Source organism: Periplaneta americana, unplaced genomic scaffold, assembly GCF_040183065.1.
Source record: "Periplaneta americana isolate PAMFEO1 unplaced genomic scaffold, P.americana_PAMFEO1_priV1 scaffold_23, whole genome shotgun sequence".
NCBI classification, from domain to species: domain Eukaryota; kingdom Metazoa; phylum Arthropoda; class Insecta; order Blattodea; family Blattidae; genus Periplaneta; species Periplaneta americana.
In genome coordinates, this window is record NW_027185504.1 from 920,654 (window position 1) to 927,611 (window position 6,958).

Genomic DNA, 6,958 nt, shown 5'->3' on the forward strand with positions numbered 1-6,958 from the left:
AATACAGCTCGCCGAACTCTGTCTTCAGTTTAAAAGAAACCTCTGTCGCCACGCATTTAGACGGGAGATTCTGGCAAATTTAAAAATAATGGTCATTTTGTTATTCCAAATATTATTCTTTGAACACAAGGAGAACAATGCGGCAGAGAGACCCGTCCTTTTATCTGTTGCAATCCCCTCATCTTCGCTAGTAATCACTTCAAAAATCGAGGATATCCGTTGCAATTTTCTCTAGCCCTTTTTCTTCGGTCCCCGAAATATTTGAGTTTCTAATTCCGGAAATAATGGCCTCACCGAGGAACGGGATGCGGCTCTGCATTACCCCTTGATTTACTTCTAACACGATATCATCAAAATGGCAATCTGGAACACTTTCTGAATTTCGACAAAAAAAAAGGGGGGGGAACGGCTTCAACCACTATTCCGCCGACATACTATTCGTCATAACTCCGCAGTACGCATAGTTGGTAAAATGCCGATGAGTGCGTTGAATCCTACATCATATATGTAGCAGATGACTCCAGCTTCAAGAGAACCGCCAAAATCACTCGGACTTATCTCTTACATATATGATCTAGGTTTTAACAGAGCTCGTCGAACCCTATTTTCAGTATAAAAGTTAACTCTCTATCCCTGCGCGTTTGGACGGGAGATGCCGGGAAATTTGAAAAAAAAAATGGTCATTTTGACCTTCAAAATTGTCATTTTTCTACACAAGATAAACGAAGTGGCTCAGAGTCCCCCCTTTTAACTGTAGCCTTCCCGCATTTTCCCCAGTAATAACCGCAAAATTCCAGCAAATTTGTCGCAACGTCTTTCTAGCCCCAATTTTTGGGTACCGGTAACTAAAATATTTGAATCTCTAATTCCGGAAATAATGGCCATACTGAATAACGGGATGCGGCCCTGTATTCCCTCTTGGATAATGGCAATCGCGAACAATTTGTGATTTTCGAGAAAATAATTGGAGGGTAAAACACCATTCCGCCGACATTTTTGCCGCCATAACTCCGCGGTACGTATAGCTAGAGCAAGGCCGATGAGTGAGTTGAATACAGGTCGCCGATCTGTGTCTTCAGTGTAAAAGAAAACTATCTCGCCACGCATTTGGACGGGGGATTCCGGCAAATTTAAAAATAATGGTCATTTTGATATTCCAAATATTATTTTTTGCACACAAGGAGAACAATGCGGCAGAGACACCCGTCTTTTATCTGTTGTAATCACCTCACCTTCGCCAGTAATCACTTCAAAAATCGAGGAAATCCGTCGCAATTTTCTCTACCCTATTTTTTTGGGTCCATGAAATATTTGAGTTTCTAATTACGGAAATAATGGCCTCACAGAAAAACGGGATGCGGCTGTGCATTACCCCTTGATTTACTTCTAACACGATATCACCATAATGGCATTCTGGAGCACATTCCGATTTTCGACAAAAAAGAAAAAGGGAACGGCTTCAACCACTATTCCGCCGACATACTATTCGCCATAACTCCGCAGTACGCATAGTTGAAAAAATGCCGATGAGTGCGTTGAATCCTACATCATATATGTAGCAGATGACTCCAGCTTCAAGAGAACCGCCAAAATCACTCGGACTTATCTCTTACATATATGATCTAGGTTTTAACAGAGCTCGTCGAACCCTATTATCAGTATAAAAGATAACTCTCTATCCCTGCGCGTTTTGACGGGAGATACCAAAAAATTTAAAAAAAATGGTCATTTTGACCTTCAAAATTGACATTTTTCTACACAAGATAAACGAAGTGGCTCAGAGGCCCCCCTTTTAACTATAGCATTCCCGCATTTTCCCCAGTAAAAACCGCAAAATTCCAGCAAATTTGTCGCAACGTCTTTCTAGCACCAATTTTTGGGTACCGGTAACTAAAATATTTGAATCTCTAATTCCGGAAATAATGGCCATATTGATGAACGGAATGAGGCCCTGTATTCCCTCTTGGATAATGGCAATCGCGAACACTTTATGATTTTCGAGAAAAAAATTGGAGGGTAAATCACCAATCCGCCGACATTATAGCCGCCATAACTCCGCGGTACGTATAGCTAGAACAAGGCCGATGAGTGAGTTGAATACAGCTCGCCGAACTCTGTCTTCAGTTTAAAAGAAACCTCTGTCGCCACGCATTTAGACGGGAGATTCTGGCAAATTTAAAAATAATGGTCATTTTGATATTCCAAATATTATTCTTTGTACACAAGGAGAACAATGCGGCAGAGAGACCCGTCCTTTTATCTGTTGCAATCCCCTCATCTTCGCTAGTAATCACTTCAAAAATCGAGGATATCCGTCGCAATTTTCTCTAGCCCTTTTTCTTCGGTCCCTGAAATATTTGAGTTTCTAATTCCGGAAATAATGGCCCCACCGAGGAACGGAATGCGGCTCTGCATTACCCCTTGATTTACTTCTAACACGATATCATCAAAATGGCAATCTGGAAAACTTTCTGAATTTCGACAAAAAAAAGGGGGGGGGAACGGCTTCAACCACTATTCCGCCGACATACTATTCGTCATAACTCCGCAGTACGCATATTTGGAAAAATGCCGATGAGTGCGTTGAATCCTACATCATATATGTAGCAGATGACTCCAGCTTCAAGAGAACCGCCAAAATCACTCGGACTTATCTCTTACATATATGATCTAGGTTTTAACAGAGCTCGTCGATCCCTATTTTCAGTATAAAAGTTAACTCTTTATCCCTGCGCGTTTGGACGGGAGATGCCGGGAAATTTGAAAAAAAAATGGTCATTTTGACCTTCAAAATTGACATTTTTCTACACAAGATAAACGAAGTGGCACAGAGGCCCCCCCTTTAACTGTAGCAATCCCGCATTTTCCCCAGTAATAACCGCAAAATTCTAGCAAATTTGACGCAATTTTTTCTAGCCCCAATTTTTGGGTACCGGTAACTATAATATTTGAATATCTAATTCCGGAAATAATGGCCATACTGATTAACGGGATGCGGCCCTGTATTCCCTCTTGGATAATGGCAATCGCGAACACTTTATGATTTTCGAGAAAAAAATTGGAGGGTAAAACACCATTCCGCCGACATTTTTGCCGCCATTACACCGCGGTACGTATAGCTAGAGCAAGGCCGATGAGTGAGTTGAATACAGGTCGCCGAACTGTGTCTTCAGTGTAAAAGAAAACTATCTCGCCACGCATTTGGACGGGAGATTCCGGGAAATTTAAAAATAATGGTCATTTTGATATTCCAAATATTATTCTTTGCACACAAGGAGAACAATGCGGCAGAGACACCCGTCCTTTATCTGTTGTAATCCCCTCACCTTCGCCAGTAATCACTTCAAAAATCGAGGAAATCCGTCGCAATTTTCTCTAGCCTATTTTTTTCGGTCCATGAAATATTTGAGTTTCTAATTACGGAAATAATGGCCTCACAGAAAAACGGGATGCGGCTGTGCATTACCCCTTGATTTACTTCTAACACGATATCACCATAATGGCATTCTGGAACACTTTCCGATTTTCGACAAAAAAGAAAAAGGGAACGGCTTCAACCACTATTCCGCCGACATACTATTCGCCATAACTCCGCAGTACGCATAGTGGAAAAAATGCCGATGAGTGCGTTGAATCCTACATCATATATGTAGCAGATGACTCCAGCTTCAAGAGAACCGCCAAAATCACTCGGACTTATCTCTTACATATATGATCTAGGTTTTAACAGAGCTCGTCGAACCCTATTTTCAGTATAAAAGATAACTCTCTATCCCTGCGCGTTTTCACGGGAGATGCCAAAAAATTAAAAAAAAATGGTCATTTTGACCTTCAAAATTGACATTTTTCTACACAAGATAAACGAAGTGGCTCAGAGGCCCCCATTTTAACTATAGCATTCCCGCATTTTCCCCAGTAATAACCGCAAAATTCCAGCAAATTTGTCGCAACGTCTTTCTAGCACCAATTTTTGGGTACCGGTAACTAAAATATTTGAATCTCTAATTCCGGAAATAATGGCCATATTGATTAACGGAATGAGGCCCTGTATTCCCTCTTGGATAATGGCAATCGCGAACACTTTATGATTTTCGAGAAAAAAATTGGAGGGTAAATCACCAATCCGCCGACATTATAGCCGCCATAACTCCGCGGTACGTATAGCTAGAACAAGGCCGATGAGTGAGTTGAATACAGCTCGCCGAACTCTGTCTTCAGTTTAAAAGATACCTCTGTCGAGACGCATTTAGACGGGAGATTCTGGCAAATTTAAAAATAATGGTCATTTTGATATTCCAAATATTATTCTTTGTACACAAGGAGAAAAATGCGGCAGAGAGACCCGTCCTTTTATCTGTTGCAATCCCCTCATCTTCGCTAGTAATCACTTCAAAAATCGAGGATATCCGTCGCAATTTTCTCTAGCCCTTTTTTTCGGTCCCTGAAATATTAGAGTTTCTAATTCCGGAAATAATGGCCCCACCGAGGAACGGGATGCGGCTCTGCATTACCCCTTGATTTACTTCTAACACGATATCATCAAAATGGCAATCTGGTAAACTTTCTGAATTTCGACAAAAAAAAAGGGGGGGGAACGGCTTCAACCACTATTCCGCCGACATACTATTCGTCATAACTCCGCAGTACGCATAGTTGGTAAAATGCCGATGAGTGCGTTGAATCCTACATCATATATGTAGCAGATGACTCCAGCTTCAAGAGAACCGCCAAAATCACTCGGACTTATCTCTTACATATATGATCTAGGTTTTAACAGAGCTCGTCGAACCCTATTTTCAGTATAAAAGTTAACTCTCTATCCCTGCGCGTTTGGACGGGAGATGCCGGGAAATTTGAAAAAAAAAATGGTCATTTTGACCTTCAAAATTGTCATTTTTCTACACAAGATAAACGAAGTGGCTCAGATGCCTCCCTTTGAACTGTAGCATTCCCGCATTTTCCCCAGTAATAACCGCAAAATTCCAGCAAATTTGTCGCAACGTCTTCCTAGCCCCAATTTTTGGGTACCGGTAACTTTAATATTTGAATATCTAATTCCGGAAATAATGGCCATACTGATTAACGGGATGCGGCCCTGTATTCCCTCTTGGATAATGGCAATCGCGAACACTTTATGATTTTCGAGAAAAAAATTTGAGGGTAAAACACCATTCCGCCGACATTTTAGCCGCCATAACTCCGCGGTACTTATAGCTAGAACAAGGCCGATGAGTGAGGTGAATATAGCTCGCCCAACTGTGTCTTCAGTGTAAAAGAAAACTATCTCGCCACGCATTTGGACGGGAGATTCTGGCAAATTTAAAAATAATGGTCATTTTGATATTCCAAATATTAATGTTTGTACACAAGGAGAACAATGCGGCAGAGAGACCCGTCCTTTTATCTGTTGCAATCCCCTCATCTTCGCTTGTAATCACTTCAAACTTCGAGGATATCCGTCGCAATTTTCTCTAGCCCTTATTCTTCGGTCCCTGAAATATTTGAGTTTCTAATTCCGGAAATAATGGCCCCACCGAGGAACGGGATGCGGCTCTGCATTACCCCTTGATTTACTTCTAACACGATATCATCAAAATGGCAATCTGGAAAACTTTCTGAATTTCGACAAAAAAAAAAGGGGGGGGAACGGCTTCAACCACTGTTCCGCCGACATACTATTCGTCATAACTCCGCAGTACGCATAGTTGGAAAAATGCCGATGAGTGCGTTGAATCCTACATCATATATGTAGCAGATGACTCCAGCTTCAAGAGAACCGCCAAAATCACTCGGACTTATCTCTTACATATATGATCTAGGTTTTAACAGAGCTCGTCGAACCCTATTTTCAGTATAACAGTTAACTCTCTATCCCTGCGCGTTTGGACGGGAGATGCCGGGAAATTTGAAAAAAAAAAATGGTCATTTTGACCTTCAAAATTGTCATTTTTCTACACAAGATAAACGAAGTGGCTCAGATGCTCCGCTTTTAACTGTAGCATTCCCGCTTTTTCCCCAGTAATAACCGCAAAATTCCAGCAAATTTGTCGCAACGTCTTCCTAGCCCCAATTTTTGGGTACCGGTAACTATAATATTTGAATATCTAATTCCGGAAATAATGGCCATACTGATTAACGGGATGCGGCCCTGTATTCCCTCTTGGATAATGGCAATCGCGAACACTTTATGATTTTCGAGAAAAAAATTGGAGGGTAAAACACCATTCCGCCGACATTTTTGCCGCCAATACTCCGCGGTACGTATAGCTAGAGCAAGGCCGATGAGTGAGTTGAATACAGGTCGCCGAACTGTGTCTTCAGTGTAAAAGAAAACTATCTCGCCACGCATTTGGACGGGAGATTCCGGGAAATTTAAAAATAATGGTCATTTTGATATTCCAAATATTATTCTTTGCACACAAGGAGAACAATGCGGCAGACACACCCGTCTTTTATCTGTTGTAATCCCCTCACCTTCGCCAGTAATCACTTCAAAAATCGAGGAAATCCGTCGCAATTTTCTCTAGCCTATTTCTTTCGGTCCCGCAAATATTTGATTTTCTAATTCCGGAAATAATGGCCTCACATTAAAACTGGATGCGGCTGTGCATTACCATTTGATTTACTTCTAACACCATATCACCATAAAGGCATTCTGGAACACTTTCTGATTTTCGACAAAAAAAAAAAAAGGGAACGGCTTCAACCACTATTCCGTCGACATACTATTCGCCATAACTCCGCAGTACGCATAGTTGAAAAAATGCCGATGAGTGCGTTGAATCCTACATCATATATGTAGCAGATAACTCCAGCTTCAAGAGAACCGCCAAAATCACTCGGACTTATCTCTTACATATATGATCTAAGTTTTAGCAGAGCTCGTCGAACCCTATTTTCAGTATAAAAGATAACTCTCTATCCCTGCGCGTTTGGACGGGAGATGCCAAAAAATTAA